General features: G+C 34.2%; 1 protein-coding gene and 1 long non-coding RNA gene across 4 annotated transcripts in view; both read right to left on the reverse strand.

Moving 5' to 3' along the window:
- The window catches only part of LOC106672528 (kinesin-like protein CG14535), a 347,817-nt gene that overhangs the window by 177,660 nt on the left and 147,483 nt on the right, over positions 1–22,674 (reverse strand). The gene's annotated exons all lie outside the window — the stretch shown is intronic.
- LOC106672529 lies at positions 17,797–19,714 on the reverse strand. The gene is made up of 3 exons (XR_001341273.2): positions 19,607–19,714; positions 18,487–18,677; positions 17,797–18,418 (listed from the first exon to the last, which is right to left on the reverse strand). It is a non-coding gene; the product is annotated as an uncharacterized LOC106672529 (long non-coding RNA).

Genomic DNA, 22,674 nt, shown 5'->3' on the forward strand with positions numbered 1-22,674 from the left:
CAAATATTTTTCATAGTCTAATTGTCCAAAAATTTAGCTTTACTTTTCCTATTTAGCCTGAATGGATGAATCTGGCCGAACCATTACCAACACATTGTTTCCCTTCGTCGGCTCTTTTCACTTCAAAGAAGCCGAGGCATTATACAAAAATATCTTTTCTATACCGACATCCTTCCCCACCCCTTCAAAATACACCTTATATAAACACAAAATAGCAAAATCTCACTGGCACTCTCGACATGCCACGCAAGAAAGGCACAATTACACAGAAGACAAACACTTTGAGTGAGTAGAAATACTTTGATTGAATATAAAAAATATATTTTGCATTGTATAAATTCACTTTTCCACATCCTAAATGTATTTGTTAAATGTAAACAATGTTTGTAAATACCAGGCCCTGAAGATGATCTCAATAAAGATCGAAACGTTGGCACGATAAAGAAAATGTTTTTCTGAAACCTACATCACTCCAGACCGCATCTCACGATTTCTGAATAATTACTAGTTAAAAAATTATTTAATTTGTGGTTAAAGAACAAATTGAATCCCAAAAGAGTGAACAATTTCAAATATAATCCTACTTCATAAAACGATAAACCAGTCAAATACCAAAAATATTTGCCCAACAAGTTAGAACTCTAAAATAGTTTAGAAGAACCCTTCTTTTTCTGCAATTAGTGTAGCAAGCAAGTTACTAAAGCATATATTTTTCTGATGAAAATTTTCATGCAATAAATAAGAAGACAATGTAAAAAGAAGAGAAAGCCCTAAAAATATGTACATAGCCTTCATTGATTATATTTTTTTCTCAAAAGATATCACACATAGTCAGGAAACCATGGTTGTTTCTCTGCATACATTTTTTTAATATGTACATGGATGAAAAGATAGTCACGTTCGAAACTTAGCTTTCTTGCACTTTTATAAAAGAAACGCCTCCTTTGAAATAAACAAATATGTGCTCACACTCAAGTTTCCTTTTCTCCTTGGCAAAGGTACGTTAGCAATAGAACCTGCACAATACTTTGTTGAAATACGCCGTCAAATGATTTGACGGTTTGTTTTACCTTCGGGATGAGTAGTGTGACACCAAGCAAAAGAACCTTAAATATGTCTACAGATTGACATATTAACGTTTTTACAGGCGAAGACCGATTCAGTCCCCAACAACGCAATGGACTGTATTTGGCAATATTGGGACTGAGTCAGTCTTGAAGGAAATTTGAGATCGCTTGTAAAAACTTAAAATGTGAATCTGTAGACTTATTGAAGGTTGTTTTGCACGATGACCTTGAAATAAGTATAAATCTTGGCAGTAGCAATTGCAATTACTTTCTTCTTCATGACCATTACCATTATTCAGCATAATCAACATGCCAAATTGCCTTTCTTCAACTGCCTACACTGGCTCTTCGAAAGATTGGTGTGGGTTAATGTAGAAATGTTTCAGATGCGGTAAACGTACGGCGTCTGTGGGCGAACAATTAGTTTTTTCCAAGTAGTTCAAATTTATGTGGAGACCACAACTGAATAAAGGTTCATAAGAAGTTGTACTTTCGTTTTGGTTTTGATTTGTGTTTAATATGTTTGTTTTCTTTTGAGGTTCATTGTACTTTGTTGATCCTTAATTATTATTTCATTTTTATGTAATTTTCCTAGCAGTGGCGTAATCTTGACCAAAACCTAAAATATTCTTAATTTTCAGAAAGATCAGAGGGTAGACCTATGGAGCATGACATGTATATAAAGAGAATAAAACATCTATACAAAGCTATTTAGTTTTAAATTGAAACAATGCGCTAGGGATCAAGAAGTACCAAAAAATAAGAATGTCTGATACCAGGAGAGTAGGGTTTAAGATGTTGTGAAAGCGGTACTAATACTTAAATAAAAGTGGGCTATCATGTTGCACGAATTAAGGAAGAGAACAGAAGCATGGCGAATAACAGAATGACACTTTTGTAGAAAGTAACGAATTTAAAAAATAAAGGAATAATTTTGTTACATTTTATTTTCATCTGGCAATAGAATTGAAATTGAAAATGATTTTGTTTATGTAATATAAATTGTTAATTGATATCATTTCCTGGCTTTAAAGAAATGATATTTCGATGTATCACTGAAATAATTTATTTATAATTGTAATGCATTATGTACTTTAATATTGGTAGTAAAGGTATATTACTTACTAGCACATTTCAATTTATCCTTAAAGTAAAATCAACCGGTATTCAAAAAACGGTCAAAATCAAATGACATTAAAAATGAAGTAATGTTACAGAGCCGATGTTCTCCTTGCACGTTTTATTTAGAAAAAAAGCGTTACAAAATCGTGTCCCAAAGCAATTCCGTTCACACAACTGGAACGCGGGGAGTTGTGCGGAATAAATTGAGAGACGATAACGGCCTGGAAATCTTTGCCGAATACTAATCGGAAGTCATCTGTCCAATTAAGTGACGCAATGCGTTTCTTATAATTTGATAAAAATGCAGCCAACATAATCTACCCAGTTTTTTAATAAACACATTTTTTGAATATTTTATTAGTGTGAAATACATGGTTACAATATGTAATTTGATGAGCATAGATATATTTACAGATATTTACAAATTTATATATTGAGGGCAGATAATCAATATTATTCTCTCACTTCACTTCACTGAATAAACTTCATTGCCTACTCCTCAGAAAGGAGGTCGCGGTGCCATATCCTAATGAAACGCTTTACAGGATTGTGTGTATTCTGTTGGACTTGAGGTGAAGGGAGAGCTTATTGTAGAACATGGCGAATTTTTGGGAATTATGTATTTGATAATTGGGATTTTAAAGTCATTGTGGAGAGGAGAATTGGAAACATAGTTGGGAGCATTTATTTACATCTTAGATCATTAGTTTGAAAATATTGGAGGAATTTTGTTTCGGAGCGTAAACGTGACATGGACGTGCTTTTCATTTATATTATTCATTTTCCAATGTCTGCACAACTGCTAAACAAGTGATATGTTCCTGCAGATCTTCAGAAGCAACAATTCATATTACAGCTGTGTCATCGGCAGAAGATTCGAGGAGGTTGTTAGATTTAGTGTAAATATATGCATTTTATTGCAAAATATACTATCCTATCGGAGATTCGGCTTCTGCATCTAAATTTTGCTAAATTGAATGTGGCAAAGGTTATTGACTTACTGCTTAATGATTACAAAAATTTAATCAAATAAAAAAAAATATACGTTTTTTCGATTGGAAGTATAATATCTAGTGAATAGACAATAGATGGACGTAGATAAACGCGTTAATAATAAAAATTGTATTATCGAGCTATATTTTTTCTTATTTTAAACAAGATAGTTTTATATAAGCACATCTAAAAAGAAATGTTACACAAAAAGTTGTCGATGTTGATTTCCTTGTCATGTTTACCAGTATGATCATTCCATTTTTATATATTACAAGAATGTATTTTTGAACCAGGGTACGAGCGTAGGTAGCAACGATGAGAGGATAAAACCCTAACGTTCGACGACGGGTACTTTTTCCTCAACAAGCTGGCCCTTTTGTTGATGAACCCTTTTACTTTGGCGAAGGGAAGCCCATTGTAAACATCACGTGCTCTCCCACAAGGGAAACTCTTTCATTAAGTTGGAAGACCTTTAGTTAAAACTGTATCGAAATACAATGCTCTCAAAAGTTTTCATGGTCCCTTCAAAGTAGGTTCCCTTGTGCCAATTGAATTCAAATTCGATCAAAGCAACCGGAAACAAGGGGTTTTCGAAGGCTCATTACCGCTCTATGCCAATGTTTTCTTTCGTTGCTTAACCTGAATTTGTATTTGAATTTGCTTTTTTCATTTTTTTATCGGTTTTATAAACAAGGTGTGTATATATGCCTGACCGTACATACACTATTTTTAAAAAAAGCTTCAGTAAACATATATGTAATCAAACTTATAAAAAGTTGCCAGTGTGTGTAAAAGAAACTTCAGGAATATGTCTAACCGTAATATGTTTCGAAATCATAAAATACTGACTAATCCCAAATCCAAATTATAAACAGCCAAAACTGTAACTATTACAATGAAAATATCAAAATACAAATGGAAAATAAATTAAATATCAAAATAGTTTTTGTGTAAATGTCACATACTTACAAGTGAATAATTAGAAAGTTAAATGATATAATGACGGCGAATGTAAGCCGTAACATTGATATTGGTTTTTGTAAAATAAGTGATTTTAATTGTAATATAAATTTATGTAATATGAGATATAAATATGATGATAGCTGAATACGGGTTATGGGAATTAGCGCAAAATGCATTCATTTTAATGTGTGGTGATTAGTGACCGTTAATCGATATTTATTTAGAAATCGTGAGATGCGGTCTGGTGTGATGTAGGTTTCAGAAAAACATTTTCTTTATCGTGCCAACGTTTCGATCTTTATTGAGATCATCTTCAGGGCCTGGGATTTACAAACATTGTTTACATTTAACAAATACATTTAGGATGTGGAAAAGTGAATTTATACAATGCAAAATATATTTTTTATATTCAATCAAAGTATTTCTACTCACTCAAAGTGTTTGTCTTCTGTGTAATTGTGCCATTCTTGCGTGTCGTGTCGAGAGTGCCAGTGAGATTTTGCTATTTTGTGTTTATATACGTTGTATTTTGAAAGGGTGGGGAAGGATGTCGGTATAGAAAAGAGATTTTTGTATAAGGACTCGGCTTCTTTGAGGTGAAAAGAGCCGACGAAGGGAAAAAATGTGTTGGTAATGGTTCGGCCAGATTATCCTTTCAGGATTATATAGAAAGGGATAAATAGGAAAAGGTAAGCTAAATTGTTGGGAAATTAGATTTTTTGAATAATATTTGATGTGCGGAATGTAATGTAATGATATAGGTATGTTATCAGTATTGAATTTGGTTAATGATATGGGCGTAGCTGCGACTGAGTTTACATGTAACTGACATCCTTCCCCACTCCTCCAAAATCCAACATATATAAACACAAAATAGCAAAATCTCACTGGCACTCTCGACACGACACGCAACAATGGCACAATTACACAGAAGACAAACACTTTGAGTGAGTAGAAATATTTTGATTGAATATATAAAAAATATATTTTGTATTGTATAAATTAACTTTTCCACATCCAAAATGTAATTGTTATATGCAAACAATGTTTGTAAATCCCAGGCCCTGAAGTTGATCTCAATAAAGATCAAAACGTTGGCACGATAAATAAAATGTTTTTCTGTAACCTACATCACACCAGACCGCATCTCACGATTTCTAAATAAATATTCAGTTTAATACTGGAGTTACAACAAATTACCTACGATATACATGGATGAATAGGAACCGATAAAAAATAGAAAGCAGTAATGCATTATAAACAATGTACTTAAATTGTATAAAGCATGATTTGCGTTTCCCGGGTTCCGGTTTTGCGCTGCTCGTATCACCATTCAACCAATACTGGGGTCATGGGTAATCGGGACTCAAAAAAAAAAAAAAAAAAAAAAAAATTATTGTCGAAAAAACCATTGTAATTGCTATACATATACGTAAGCGAATTTTAGTAGTACAAGCGCATTTAATCGCTTATTAAGTATGATTATTTGGAGGTGCAGTCTGGTGTGACGTATGTTTTAGAAAAACATTTTCTTTATCGTGCCAACGTTTCGATCTTTATTAAGATCATCTTCTATTTTATTTACATTTTATAAACATTGTTTAAGTTTTACAAATACATGTACGATGTGAAAAATATAAAGATATAAAATTTTCTAGCATTGTGTAATGTTTTTAATTCGAAAAATTTTCTATCATTGTATAAATTCATTTTTTCACATCCCATATATATTTCTAAAATTTAAACAATGTTTATAAAGTTATTCAGATATCGTAAGATGCGGTCGGGATGTTTATAAATCCCTGGCCCTGAAGATGATCTCAATAATGATTGAAACGTTGGCATAATAAAGAAAATATTTTTCTAAAACCTACGTCACACCAGACCGCACCTTACGACCTCCAAATAATCATCACGTAACGATTAATTATCGAATTGGCAAGAGCGTCCGCTCCACTAAATTGTTTTTTGATATTTTCCAAAAGTGGAATTTGTGTACATGCAAATTAAGGAAAGTAAGTTATAATTAGCATTATATGTTACAGAAATATAACAATAAATTTTTATTGTACATTGAAGATTCAGATAGCTTATCTAATTGGTTCGTATTATTGTTATTTGTTTTCTGGGATTGAGGAGTGGTGCTGCTAATTACGGTACTTGGGGGAGTCACGTGCGGTTGCTGCCCATCCGCCTATCACTTAGTTGGTCAATCACTAAAGCTTCTTACTTCATCCCAAGAACACGGGATTACAGCTGACTAATACTTCGTTCTAAGGGCAATTGCCCCAAAAGATTTTATAACATTACAGGCCTGTTATATTCCTCGCTTTTAATTCCATTTTGAACATTTGAGGCTAAGGCTCAAGCTGGAATATTTCGCTTAAGCAACAACTCCAAATCACGGTACTTAAATGGATTTACGATTTGAAACTAGCTGAAAGCTTATTTGTACGAAAAGTTGCTCAAGTAATTTTAGCTGCTTAACCAAACTTGGCGCTCTGGCTCATAACTTGGCCGTCCGACGAAAACAATGTCCGTTATAATTGGGCCAACTAGGCTAACCTTATGTTGAACCAACGTAATAAAACTAAATAGCACTTGAAAAGCCGTTGGCCAACTCGGTAATGAACGGATCCTGTTGGTTACTCTAACAAAGCACCGTTTATATAATTTATGTTTCATTAGGCACTTGGAATGACGCCACCCCAAGATTTTACGACAACTTTCACCCCTTAAGTTCATTATTAAACTTCCTTTACAAATGATCTTAGAAAAACAGTTATTAAAAACAATTATTGTCATACTATTAGGTTCTTTTTTTAATTTATTTTTTTATTAAAGTTTGCATTAAAACAAAACTAAATTTTGATATACATTTGTTTCTCAACTTTAATTTCTAAAAAATTTAAGTTATTACATTTAATTTAAAGTGTTAGGATATATCGACCACTTTTTTCTCACGAATAATCTGGAACGCGGTACAGTCTTAATGAAAAAAAATCAATTTTTACTGCCATAATTTCGACCCATTTTAAGGTCATCATCAGGCCCCCTATATTGTGGGTGCATATTTGACAGTTCCTTCAATAATCTACATAAGTACCTACGATGTAAGAGTTTCATTGATTATTATTTGGAGATCGTGAGATGCGGTCTGGTGTGACGTATGTTTAGAAAAACATTTTCATTATGGTGCAAACGTTTCGATCTTTATTGAGATCATCTTCGGGCTTGGGATTTTTAAACATTGTTTTAATTATACAAATACATGTAGGACGTTAAACAATAAATCTATACAATGCTAGAAATCCATTTTTCACATCCTACATGCATCTGTATAATTTAAACAATGTTTATAAATCCCAGGCACTGAAGATGATCTCAATAAAGCTCGAAACGTTCGCACGATAAAGAAAATGATTTTCTAAGCCTACGTCACATCAAAAAAAGTCAAATCATTAACTGTTCACTAAACACCACACTTATAATGATTGTTGAATTACCTATAAAAATATGCATTCATCATGTGTAATTAATATAGGTCCTGATGATGACTTTAAACTAGGTCAAAAGCCTGGCATTTAACATTTGAAGTTGTATTTGCCTGAAGACCATACCATGTCAAGATTATATGTGATTACTTTAATATAAGTTTATGCATGTTAGAGCCAAAGATTGAATTGCTTCTGTAATGTCGATTTTACTTTTTATTGTTTTTACAATATGTGTTGGTTGAATATTAAAACTATAAACCTGATTTACAATTCTGTTTTCAATTATAAAAGATAATATTAACAGACAGTATTACCAAAAATACAATTATGCGAATAAACAAGATCTTAACTTTCTATAATGGAGAGGAATTACTTTGGGATCAATCTGATATTCTGGGGAAGAAATAAGGAAGGCTTCATTTATTTTCGGAATAAAAACACATTTAATCATTTAAAGAGGCTCGGAGTTAAAAGATAAATAATATATACTATGAAAAATAAATAAATAATATATATTACATAGAATGTATTAAAAAGCGAGCGAGTTGAAAAACGACTCGAGTGAAATGGTTCAAATTCAGGGCGTGGAAACTGGCTCCATCGTGTTAACATTATTACATTCCCCGGGAAAACCTCTTTAATTATCAGGATGAGGGTAAAAGGCCGGGAAGAGAGTGTCAGGGAGGAAGAGAAATTATCAATATGAAATGGAATTTCACACCGGTGGCGGGGGGCGGTACAGACTTGGGAAGGGGATGATACACTGGGGGCGCGGCAACCTCTAATAAGGCTTATTCATCAAATTACTACCCACTTGATCTCTCGCCCTCCGCAAACACAAATCTTGTTATTTCCGACCGCAATCTTCATGCGGGGTTTCGACCACGTGTTAACATTTTCCCGCGAACGCTTTTTCCCGCATTAAATCCATTGAGGAACCTCTACGGTAATTTGGATACATCAGTTGATTACGCAAAAGGACTGAACTTGATAAAGTCAAATCATGGACAACATTAAGTGTCCTTTGAAAAATCAATTTTAAGAGATTTAAAGCAAAACGATATTGAATGATTATTTGTGAAAAAACAAATTTAGAATTTAACATTGAAGACGACTTGAATGTCCCCTTGCAACTATCTCCTCCTCCTAAAGCATTTACTCCATCATACATAAGACATACGACACACTATTAGACAACTATCTTCACCAAAAGTTCCAGGTTATGATATAATTACATCACAAATATTACAAAATTTGCCCCACAGGGGCTTACTTTACATAACATACCTGAACAACGCTGTTCTCAGCACCACATATTTTCCATTGCAATGGAAGTTCTCTGTAAATAAAATGGTTTATAAGCCAAATAAACCTTCTGACCATCCTATTTACTATCGACCCGTTAGACATCTTTCTATCCTTGCTACAATTCAAATAAAAACTACTTCTCCGACGATTATTGCCAATAATTGAAAATTATAATATTATTCCAGTACATTAGTTGGATTCATTTCACACAACAAACAATTGCATCGTGTTGCTGACAATACAGCAGACTTCCCTCGAACAAAAACAGTATTGCTTGGGTGTCTTTCTTTATTTAGAACAGGCCTTCGATCGAGTCCGTCAGGGAACTGAATTCTCACCGTATATACTCATTAGGGCGGGTGTTCCTTAGCGAAGCATACTTGGACAATTTCTATTTTCAATAATCACTGCCGATATTCCTACACGTGTTAACCATTCAACACATAAATTTGCTGATGATACAACGATTCTTACACATAATTCGGACCTCAAGGACGAAATAGTAAAAAACGAAAATTCCTGGAGGCCCTTTACATAAAAAAAGATAAACTCTCTGTTAATTACCGTCAAGACTGTGATATGATAAGTGATTGCTATTTTAATTTGTTAAACAATATATAGAAATAATCTAGTCAATTTTAAACTTTGGAGAAAACTTAAAATCTGTGATAATTGTTATAATAATTGTTAAATTGTTGTTAATAAAATAAATAAAAATTGTTGTTTAAAAGTGGAATTTTAAAAGAAATGTAATTTTAACTGTTGAGTGGTTTTCAATGTTAATTCGTTGGCCTGTAATAAGAGGTTAACACGTCACACGATAGGTTGTGATAAGAGTCTAGTCAGGTTCGAAATATTAAAACGTTTGTTGAGAGTCTGAAAGATTTAATATGTACCACACTGACTCTTTTTTAAAATAAACTGTAACAAAATATTAATGACTGACGACCACTGTTTTAGTATGTAAGTAGTGAAGAAACAACGATAACCATGTTGACCTAAAAATGTAAGAAATAATTGTTCTGTGTATAGGCGTTAACTCACCTGAGGAAGGATTAAAATAAATCCGAAACGTTGTGGATTGAAAGAAAAACTTTTTTTTTTGTTGAGCACCTGCATGAATTAACAGTATGGTTCACAAATTGGAGAATGAAGATAAACCTAACGAAAAACGTACAGATAAATTTAACCCTACGTAAAAATATCTGCCTTGCAGTGAGTATAAATGGAATCCCAATGCCCACCGCTGACCATGTGCATTATCTTGGACTTTTCATGGATAAACGACTTGGAATGCACACACAAGACTCAAATGACAACAAACAAACCGACGTTATAAATCATTAAAAAGACTACTTGACTCACAATCCCAATTAGACATTGAAACAAAATTTTAATTACAAGGCGATGATTATTAATCTCTCTGGGCGAACGGTTGTGAAGTCTGGGGCTCAAACATAGATTCCAATTCCCAACGTCTCCAATCTAAATCCAATCTAAAATTCTGCGTTAAATTATAAATGTTCCTTTTTACGTTTTAAATTACTCGTTATTCATAATGACTACACATCCCGTTTGTAAATGAACTCATCAAAACCCGCTATTAAATATTTCATCAATCACTGAACACGCACAATAATCTATTAGTACGAGAGTCACTTTCGGCCCTGCCTGAAAATTCTTCAAGGCGACGGAAACGAAAGTGGCTCCGAGACCTTCTCATTGAGAGAAGACTGAGAAGATTTCAGTATGAAGAAGTGTGGCCACAGGGAAACTTCCTCTACAAGAGACTCAAATGAGAAATTCAACGTATATGAACATATTTAATTAATACAATATTTCTAGTTGTAAAAATCAAATAAATGCAATTGAGATTAAATTTTAAAAAAGTATTTCAAAAATCTCCCTTGTTCAAAAGTATTTGTAATAGATTACATTATTAAACACTTGTCAGTCAAAAATAAAAATATGTCCGAAATCTTCATAAATTAGAGATTGGAGTTTACCGTCAATCATATTTAAATCACGCTTTTCCTTTATACAAAAATTTTTATTCTTTAAAATAATTTAAACAATAGATGACGAAAGAGAATTCAAAAACACAACACACAATTTAAACCATGAAAAATAACAGGCAATGGAAATTAAATAAAACGCAAATTAACCTTACTTATTTATTTATTTAAATTGAATGCAACGAATACAGAAGTGAGTATTTCTTAAACAAGTTCTTTTTCCAACTGCCCTTGCGGCCCTTTTTATATCACTACCTATATGCATTTCTGCCATTCTCGTCGAAAACCCAAATAGATGCTATTTCGGAACTCGTAAGTACGTTACATACCTGCCTGCTCATTCCAAAATTGAGCTGCCTCAACCAATAAGCAATTAACAATGTTTATAAAATGAAATGTTATGATACCTATTAATTAATTTTTAGCGCAAAAATATAATAATTCATATTTTTGTTCAAATGTAATATGTATACCGCTCGAACTCCGATAAGTGTATATATATGGCAGAAGTGACAGAAAGACGAAGAGTGAAAGAGAGTTTACATTTTCTCCGTGCTACACTATTTTTCACTCTCACTCACATTCACTCTCTCTCTCTCTCTCTCTCTCTCTCTCTCTCTCTCTCTCTCTCTCTCTCTCTTATTCTCACTGTCAACCTCACTCTCTCTCTCTCTCTCTCTTTCTCTCTTCTCTCTCTCTCTCTCTCTCTCTCTCTCTCTCTCTCTCTCTCTCTCTTATTCTCACTGTCAACCTCACTCTCTCTCTCTCTCTCTCTTTCTCTCTAATGCTCATTCCCACTCTCATTAAATCTCTCTCTCACTCTCAATCATATTCTTACTCTCACTCTCCATCTCACTCCCTCTCCCTTTATTTAACTTTCTTTTCCTCCCTCCCTCCCCCTCAACCACACTCTCACTCTCTAAGTCTAACTCTCTAACGCTCACTCACTCTCAATTTCTCTCATTCTTACTCTTATTCTCGCTTATCTCGCTATCTCTCACTCTCACTCATACTCTCTCTCACTCTTCATCTCTCTCTCCCCCCTCTCTCTCTCTCACACTCCTTCCCTCTATTTCTTTTTCTTTCACTCATGGCTAATATAATATATAATGGAAAAGGCAAAAGTAACATAGTTTCAAAAATTCTAGAGAGGAAAAGTAGGTAGTAAATAATATTAACGTCATTATTTACTCTTCCTTTACAGCCGCTTTCAATAAGTATACATATTGATGTCGGAGCATTACACAATAATAAAATTGTATTTTTATTAAGTAAATGAAGTAAATTATTAATCAAATTTAGCTAAAAGGATTAAAACATATAACTGTCAATTAAAAGAATCATAATTCCTTAATAATTTCAAAACTCAATTTTAAAATTTATTGGTTTGAAACTAATGTTTCTAAACGTATAATTTGTTGTCATATTTTTAACATTAATTTTATTTATATGTATGAATCTAATTGAGGCATTCAAGGAAAAATCATGATATATTGTTGTATTTCTTTAATTTAAATTCTAGTTCTACGTATTCTGGTGAGGTAAATTTATATTAAAGGATTGAGTGTTTTCAGAAAGTGTTAATGGTAAAAAAAGTTCGAATGTCGCGTAACATAGAGTATGTATATTCTTATACAAGGAAAAAGAAAAGAAAAAAAAAGCCATAACGTTTCGTATTTAGGGAAGGAGGTGTTCATAATCTTGACTATGGTATCGGGCCAAGGCTAAATAAAGTGCTCCAAGCAACCCGAGACCGCCGAGATACTCGAGAAGGTAGATGCATATTGATAAAACATTGCTCCCTCTTTATGCATAATGTCCCATCCGAAACAGGTAAACACATTATGTTCAAAGTATTCCAAGAGACGACGACGGGGCTGGATCAGGGCTTGTACGTGTTCCCATGAGATTGTTCCGCGCAACCTACCTGAGCCGGGTCTAAATAATGATTTAAAATTCAAAGGGATCTACCCTTGAAAGGGACCTACCCCGGCTTAACCCCGCCACGAATATTGTCTCTTTTGGATAAAAATCTGGTACCGCGGTGAGATTTTTTTTTTAACAAAAACACTGCATAATTTATTTCGTAAGCGTAAACGTTTTTGACATAACTTGGTTGAAACAGAGCGTTTTAATCAGGATCAATCCGAAAATTTTGCATATTTATTTTACAATGTACAACGTTGATGTAAGACAAACATCTTAAACTTATACTAACAATAATTTTCAATTATTCTAATTATCACATTTTTTGCACATACAACAAATGTAATTAGTTGAGTAAGTACATCTAAAGCATTTTGCAAAACAGAAACCCAGATGGCTTGAGGTTTTTTCTTAAAAGAAGTTTAAGACGATTTATAAGGAACATTGAGTGTTAATCGGGTAAATTATTGTCTTGTTATAACATATCGGTTCGGATTGAATCTTTACCAGTAATGACAGTCTTCTATTAACTTTATTTCTGCTGGTTTGATTTATGACCAATGTAAACCTTTGTGAAATCGATGGAAACTGGTAGAACCAAAGATATAACAGACCTTGAAGATTTGTTGTTGTTTGTTTTGTGTTAAATAGTAAGATGCCAAATTTTAGTTTAAAAAAAGGAAAATTAATAAACTCTTTCATTCAAACTGCTACGTATGCACCCGAAAAGTACAAGTGACTGACATATCTAACGTGTATCCTAATGTCTAACAGCCTACAATTTTATAGGATAGGGGATGTATCTATTATGAGTGAGAGTATAAGGACAGATCAGAAATTAACAACAGAAATGTATTGGTCTGATTTAATCAATGCGTATTTAAGAATAAAAATACATTAAACAAAAAGCACATGTTACATTCAAGGCTGCCATGTTGGTTACCTACGCCCTAACCCCTAGCAATGCGACTATATCTTCGACTTAACATCTAACATTGGTCCTGGACTGTTAGATCGAGCAATGTGAACTAGCCATATCTCTAGAAGTCTAATTCATCATTTTTCTCGATCTACAACGACCTAACAGAGTTAACAGGGTAAACACAAAGATCGTGAATACCCCTAATATTTAAAAATCAAATAAACACATTATATTGTATTTTGTTCTTTCTAGAATGTTTTTCTGATGAAGGACTATAATAAATCCGAAACGTCGCCGAAAATAAACAAATCATCTTAAAAAGAACAACTAAATAGCAAAATCCACTTAGCAATGGACCAACGGAAAGTTACTATACTTGTCCTTCTTGATTTTTCTAAAGCCTTCGATTCTGTCCCTCACTCTTCTCTCCTCTCAAACTCGAATCTTTTTCCTTCTCTGCCAGCACCATCCGTTGGTTCCACTCCTACCTTACCAATCGCCACCAAGCTGTTTCCCTTCCCAATGGCCTTACCTCCTCCTTCCTCCCTCCAAAATCTGGGGTGCTCCAAGGCTCTAGCATCTCTCCTATCCTTTTTTCCATTTATATCAATGATCTGCCCGACTCCATCCAGTCCTATAACTATCACCTATATGCTGATGACTCCTAAATATACATATCCTTCCACCCTTCCGATCTTCACTCGGCCATTCTCAAAATGCAAAAAGACCTAAACTCCATCAACGAATGGGCCCATAAAAATTCCCTAGTCCTCAATACGTCCAAATCAACCGTCATAATTATCGGGTCCAGGCAACTCCTCAATTCCCTCCCCAGCATCCCACCTCTCATGCTAAATAACCATCCCATCCCCTTCTGCTCTTCGGTTAAAAACCTAGGAGAAACCTTTCCTGGCATTCTCACATTTCCCAAATTTCCCGCCATTCCATTGCCTCCCTCAGCTGTTTCGTCGGTCCTGGCTTCTCTTACCTCCACCCGCACACTCCTTGTATCTTCCCTTATAGCTGTTTGTCATGCGGTGGTCTTTTGGAGGGGGAGAACGCGCGATAGAAGCGTATTATTAATTGTTGCGTAAGATTTGTGTACGGCACCCCACGGGGATCCCGGGTGTCGGGGTTGTATTCCCAACTTTCCTGGCTATTCCCCTCCTTCCGTGCACAGTACTTCCAAGGTTGCTTTCTTTTCCAGTCCATCCACACTCGTCGTCCTCCTTACATCATCCAATCCATCCAATTCAACTCCTCACATCTCATTCGAAAGACCCGCTCATCCCCAATCGACCTTATCCTTCCGCAATACAACCCACACCTTCGAAAGATCTTTTCTTATCCGAGCCCCTAAACTTTGGAACACCCTTCCCCATTGTATTCCTCACGCTGCCTCCTTTTCCTCTTTTAAATCCCACCTGTATAAGCACCTCCACTTCCTCCAAGCAGAGACCTCACGTTAACATTTGTTATTTTTGTTTAATATTTTCGTAATTTTCTCTTCTGGCCTGCCTTACTGTTATACATTATGCTAAGATTTCTATCTTTTTTATTTTTACCTTCATAGAAGGAACTTCCTTTATTTATTTCATGTAAATTATTCTTAGGGGACACCAATTTCAGAATAAAGTTATTTTTCTTCTTCTTCTACTGAAATACATTACATCAAGAACATGTTTAATAGAAACGGATAAAGTATAATTTAATTTTTTAATGAATTAAATTAATTGCTTTTCTAATGAAAATCAGATTAAAGGTTCTTTATCACAAAGTGTTATTTCTGTACAATAAATCAGATGCATGCATATTTGCACACATCACGCACGAAAAACACCCATTTCTTTTAAGAAGGAAGAATACAAGAAACACTAAATTTAAATAATTTTTAATTTTTACCCCAACTTTACATTATAAGTATGTTCTTTATCTTCAGAGTTGGCTCAGCCCTAACCTTAAACATTGAAAAAGTTAAGTAGAAAAGCAATAAGTCGTGCCGAACAAGGTAACGAGGATGCCATCAAAGATAACGGGAGCGGTAATATTTTCAACCACTAGGATTAATTACACATCTCTTTTACCGATACGGCCCAGTCTGCAATTTGCTCTGAAATACATTCTTCAAAAATCAGCACAAAACACTAATTAGGTCCCTCCCCTCATCATTTGGGGTGGGAATCCTATTGACAAACGACTTCCTGTCGAGGGAGCAACTGTTGAAAAAGAGAGTTTTCAAACGTTGGCGTGCCCTGTCTCCCGGTAATTAAACTTAGATCAGTCACTGTCATATCTGTTGGCGAAGAGTAATGCTTTACAATTATACGCGATCACGGCATCACGGCAGCGAAAACTGGTGAAGTTTCCTTCAACTCCGTTAGTTTCTTGCATTATATGTTTTTAAATGTAATAATCGTTTAATTAGTTCGGTTTAATGTTTTAAGCTTTATTTCCACATTGTGATCCAGAAGACTTTTTTCAATGAAGGGTTTAGGATGATAGGAGAGATTTGTGAAATTTGGAATATTTTGATTAAATTTGTTGCTTCTTATCGAATGGATGATGGTTACATGATTGAATAATTTGTCAGGGGGGCAGAGAACGAACAATTCAGAAGTATATTAACCATTGGCTAATATGATTAACATAATGTCATAAGTTAGCTTTCCTTAAAGGAAAGTTATAAAAATAAAAAAGTATATGATTTTTTTTTGGCGTTGTTTCGGTCTTATTGCAGTCATCTGCCAAACATATTGGAAAGGAACAAAATACAAATAACAATTTCTAAACATCGATAAAGTCTGGTACAGCCACATGCTACTAGAGTTTGGAAATTGTGAAAATGAAAAGTTGTTTATACAAGTGACTATTGAAAATTTAAAAGTTCTGAAAACTGCGTTAGCATGTGTACAATGTATAATTTTGCTTTTTGTGACAGTTAATGATGAATAGTAGAACTGATTAAGACGTAATTAGAGTATAACGCCACCTGCTAGAAACCATAGACTAAAAGATCGACATAGCATGAAACTGTGAGTGGGTGAAAAGTAGGACAAAAGCCTGGACATTAAATTTAAACAAATGTAGTGTGTGTGGATTTTGCTGTTGACTGCATGGAATGAGTTGGGACTGATATTTTTCTAGCAAGTAGCAATTCTTCATGTGAAGTATTACACTATCTGACTGATTCTTTTGTCATGATGCCTGAGACACTTCACTTCGGGACATATTTCGTTTAATTTGTTATCAGGGGTTTATTTTCTGACAGGTTTGAAACAGCTGAGAGCTTGAATAGTCCTGGTGAATCAACTCATTCGGGACATACATGAATGTTTTAATAATATTGGCAATGAGGCAACTAAGGATTGTAATCATATGAGTTGATTGAGTAAAATTCACTTAAAAAGATTCCATAATAAAAAGTGGGGTTAAGTTCAGCAAACACGATTAAACGTTTACGAAAAGAAAATTATCAAAACAATATATTCAAAGAATCGAAGTACATTGTTAATTTTGAGTAACTATGCAATCTGAATTTCCGGAATTCTACTCACAGGACTGAGAGGATTAATTCCTTCAAAACAACCCCTTCCAAGGCTGAATTTAATTCAAGGTTCACATTCCGACTTTCACGTATTAATTTCAATCCGTTGTAAAAGAGGCAGGCTCTCTGTAGAGGCAAAACAAGATGAAGAGGAAATAAGATGTTGGGGAGTTGTTAATTTAGACAGGATTTCTCCGGCATTCGCCATACACTCTCGGCTACAAGGTACTTACGTTCTCGTCTACTCTATTTCATAATTATTCAGACATATTCCGTCCGGGTACTTAGTCGAACTTAATTCACTTTTCAAACAAGTCGTAAATAATCTTTCTTTCATTTTTCAAAGTTCCAGAAATAAATATAAAACAATAGTTTTCAATTATTGTTAATATTAATCGCCTTTGTATCATGTTTAATAAATATCAAATGACATGGGAGGTTGATATTTGTTGTAAAAAAATTCTGTATTAAACTATGTTTCTTTACCCGGCATTGAAGCTCCGGGAACGACGATATCCCATATGAAATGCTACATAACCAGTGTGCGAAGCATGGCCTGTTGAATTTCTTCAACAACATATGAAATACGGACTCCTATTCCGACCGTTGGTCTGAGGCACTCATCATTCCTGTGCTTAAGGAGAGCAGGAACCCGAACCTGGCCACGAGATACAGACCGATATCCCTATCTGCCTGCATTAGCTCCTTGAGTACATGATAAACGGTCGTTTGATCTGGTTTCTTGAGACGAATGGGTTCACAACCAGTATCAGGCGAGATTCCATAGACATCGTTCCACAGTCGATTATGCTTGCCTCCACGGGAGCGATATTCAGAAGACGTTTTTGAATAGAGAACATGATCTGATCGTGTACTTTGACCTCGAGAAGGCGTATTATAATACTTCGGAAATGTCGGGACATCGGATTTAGAGGCACGTTACCTAGGTTTCACGAGGCTTTGCTATAAAGAAACCACGCGGACAAGTAAACTTCTAGAACTCGACGTAGCTGGCATCCGGGCGTTGATGGATATCCAACCGCTCAGAGCCTAAAACGTGCCTGTTTAAAAAATAAAAATTCAATACTTCCACTTTCAATACTCCATCAACGTCACAAAATTATAATACCAAGAGTGCAGAAATCTTCTGGCATATTTTTGGTGTAGTAGATTACGAAAATGGCTTCTTCCTAGAACTACGTGGCAGAAACGTGAATAAATAAGAATCCGAGATAAAAGTACAATTTTAAGAATATTTTGTTTATTTCGTCCCTATTCTCTCATTTTTTCTGGCGCAAAATGTAAAGATGTTGACACAGTCTGTAGAAAAAAAAATATTTCCCACCAATTGTAAAAATGTATATGTAAAAAAGCTAACAGGAGGTAAAAAAAATTCTCCCATCAAACCAGCCCAAAAGTATGTATTTATTATTTATTACATTTTTATTTCTTGGTTTTAAAGGGTGCTTAAAAGATAGCCAAATTGGATTTTCAAACAAAAATTTTTGTGACAAAGCGTTTCCAATTTTTTTTAAATATATAACATTGAATACATCCGTCTTTCTTATTCGGTAAAATACAATGTTCTTGTAACAATGTTATATACAATCTTTAGTCTGTGAAGTTAATTAAAGCTGCTTTTTTGCTTAAGGAAGATTATAAAGTTCGTTAAAATGTTAACATTGGATGTAATAACGTTTAATTTAAATGTTATAACGGGGTAATAACTCTGGGTCGAAGGGAAGAAATAGCAGACGTTAAAACGATTTAAAATTCCCTCTTTAATATTTTTCTACCGCGCTCTCCACGTACAGGGGATAAAAGAAACGGGCTATCAGGGCCAAAGGGTAAAGTAATTTATAATGAAGTGAAACAAGCCTGTATTCCACCTTGTTTACGGCACAATTAAACTTATGCTAATATCCATTATTTAGGGTTGTAAATATTTAACTCGGCCTTACCCGGTCATAAAGGGGATGCGGGAAAAAACTCGTAATTTTTACGGAACAGCTTGTTGCTGCAATCCTCTCTACCTTGGTACTGAAATGCTTTACCCAAAAAACATTCGGCGAAAAGTCTTGAAAACGTTTTCGAGTTCAACCAGAAAAAGTAGTAATAATTAGGTCGAGGTGATCGATTGAACTGCTTACGCAATGTTTATGCATTACGAAATTTCTACTTCTGCAGAGAATACTTCCAGACAGCTTTCAGAAACAGGCAGATGATACTAACATTACCTAATTGCTTACCTTCAAATGTTTGAACTCGCTAAAATAATTTTAGTACATGAAATGTAACCCAAATACAGATTTTATGGGCTATTTAACAAAATTGTCTTAAATAAATATTGAATGTGTTAGATTTCTTGGAACAGATGTGTTAACGAATTTGGCGTCAAATACCCATACTGTGTTACTTTTCATTTCTTCAGAAATTTTTAGCTGTAGAAATAAATGTGTTTTATAAAAGTTAATTTTAATATGAAATCAGTCAATTGGTCTATAAAAGAATTATTCGAATTTAATTAATTATAGTCAATAGTGTCAATACGGACGGTTATTGTATGTAATTGATAACCCAGTCGTTCATATACGGCTAATATGCAGAGATTGAGTACGGCGCTTAGTAATGCACATCCTGTAAGACTAGCGGGTTCGCATGGTCCAAAATTTACGATCACGCCAATAACGGCGCATCTTCATCCTGGTGGTTTAATTGCTCCATGGAAAACGTGCTAGTTATGGAGACTTGTAGTAGTAAAAATATAATTACTACCAAGAAAAATTCACTTTCAATCGGTAAATATCGGAAAGAGGGCAGGCATTCAAATCGAGAAAAGAAGGACAACGGTAACAATGAAAATGTATCCAACTTAAATTTCTATCAAACAATATTAGCGGAGTTATTTAATCAACATGAAAATCTTTCTACCTATGCTGATACATTCCTTATTTTGAACAGAACTGAGAAATGTATCAGTATAAATTGGATTTTATTTTCAGATTTTACATTTTATTCAGATTTTATATGAACACAACAGCAAGTAACAGCTTAATTTATTAACGTACAATATCTCGCACAGATGTAAACTAGTTCTTCAATTCACAATACAATGAAGTTAAAACAACATGAACTAAAAGTTATGCGAACTAAATAAAAATTTACACCAAGATTTTAAGCTTCCAGCAGCTTGATTCACTTTCCAATATACATGAAGGGTGTCTAGTACAATCGGTTTTGTTCACTTGTGCATATAGATAAGATGTAATAAATGCTCAAACTGCCATAGCAACATAAATGTGTTTAATACAATGAAAAGAATTGTGTTAAGAAGTCTTTCTTCTCTCATTTGCCATTTAGGTAGAACTTTTTTAGATCATTGGTTAGAACCTACTACACCCACTAATTTGGCATAAAATAATTGTATTATATTCTTTATAAGTACAGTAATAAAATGCTTTTCAAAGTTTTATGTGTTTTAAAGTATGTAAAAAACCGCAATAAAATAATTGTTAAAAATATATTTACACTGAAAAAGTCAATGGCACGAGTGGGATTGACTTTTTTATCTCAACTAAAAACCTTAATTAATTAAAATATATTAATTGGTCAAGCGGACCACGAAATTAGAGCATTTACACTGAAAGGTAAAAAATTGGCCGCTCTTAATAATATTAAGTATCTCTTAGACAATCCTCTATTGATTATCTTACAAAAATGATTTGTTTTAAATGATTAGAGGTAAATGAAGCACAGAAAAAAATCTCCCATGTGTTTAAAATCGGATTTTGTATATGAATCTTTTACTAGTGCATCACTTCTTTGCTGGTTTTCTGTAAAACTTCTTTCTATTGTTACGGTGATTTCATTTTTTTGAGTTGCAAGATTTTTAAGTTTAAAATTTGTTTGAGGCACGGTTTTAACTGATAGATTCGGCTAGAATCACAGCATTGTAGGCAGATGGAAGAACAACTGTCCGAAAGGTCTTCCATCGCTAATGGAGATACTCAAGAAGGGATGGATCGTCATCGTGCCGCATCTCAGAGAGAGGGACTTTTAATTGTTTCGAATGAACTCTATAATCGACATTCCACCGCTTTTGAGATCAAGCGACGTCTTCAACAAGTTGGAAACGTAATTGTAAATTAACTCACTGTAAGGCGAAAAATTTCAGAGTAACGTGCGAGAAGGCCTGCCAGTGGCCCAAAACTTCCGACAAGGAAGAGAACAGCCAAATTAAGTTACGCAAAAAATCATGTCAATTGGTTTTGAGAATGATTGCACTAAAATCTTCTTTTCGGATATCAAGGTTTTGTTTGAGGTCTTCTGACGACCCACAGATAGTCCGAGAAGAACAAGAGATCGATATATCGCCGCAACATTTTCACTCCAGAGAAGCTACGGAGGTGGTGGTGTTATGGTTTCGGCAGATGTTTCTATGAAACGTCGGAAAAACTGGATCATACATTGAAGATGTGTTATTCGCGATGCATTGAAGAAGTTGTTCCTTAAATTCCAATAATGCGCGACGTTTTATTTTTATGCTTGACAATGCAAGATTCCACGGAGGTTGGATCATTGGTGATTACTTGGAACTAGCTATTCAACGTTTGGAGTGGCCAGCATGTAGTCCCTAATAGACCCTATCGAAAAACCGTTGGGATGAGCTGACAAAGATGGTAAAAGTTGCCCACAGTGGCCAGAGTATTTGCAGGAATTAAGAATGCCCCTGGTGAAGGAGGTTGAATATATTCCACAGCTGTATATTTGGAGATCATGAGATGCGGTCTGGTGTAACATAGGTTTAGAAAAACATTTTCTTTATCGTGCCAACGTTTCGATCTTTTTTGAGATCATCTTCCGGGCCTGGGATTTATAAACAAATACATGTTGAATATGAAAAAAATATTCCACAGCACTTTATTCAAAACCTCTTAAAATCTATGTTATGTCGAATGCAAGTCCTCAACGCAAGAGGAGGAAATAATCGGTACACAATTTTATATAATTTTCTTCACTTTTTCAACGGCAACATTTTTCGCCAAATAGTTTTACTCAGTTTAGTATTATATTTAATTTTTTATTTAGGTATATCTTATATTTTTCTTTAAAAGAATTTACTAAATAACAAACAATAGCAATTAATAGAATTGGGAGTATTTACTAAAAAAAACCTACGGTGGCTAAGTTATTGCCACTCAGTTTAATTATGATTACTGCAAATGCAAATATCATAGGATATTAATTTCATTTGAATTTACCTACAGGGGCTGTACTTTAAACATATCAGATCTCAAATGCGCAGATGAAACTATAG

The sequence above is a fragment of the Cimex lectularius genome, unplaced genomic scaffold, assembly GCF_000648675.2.
Source record: "Cimex lectularius strain Harlan isolate CLEC.00 unplaced genomic scaffold, Clec_2.1 scaffold130, whole genome shotgun sequence".
Lineage (NCBI taxonomy): Eukaryota > Metazoa > Arthropoda > Insecta > Hemiptera > Cimicidae > Cimex > Cimex lectularius.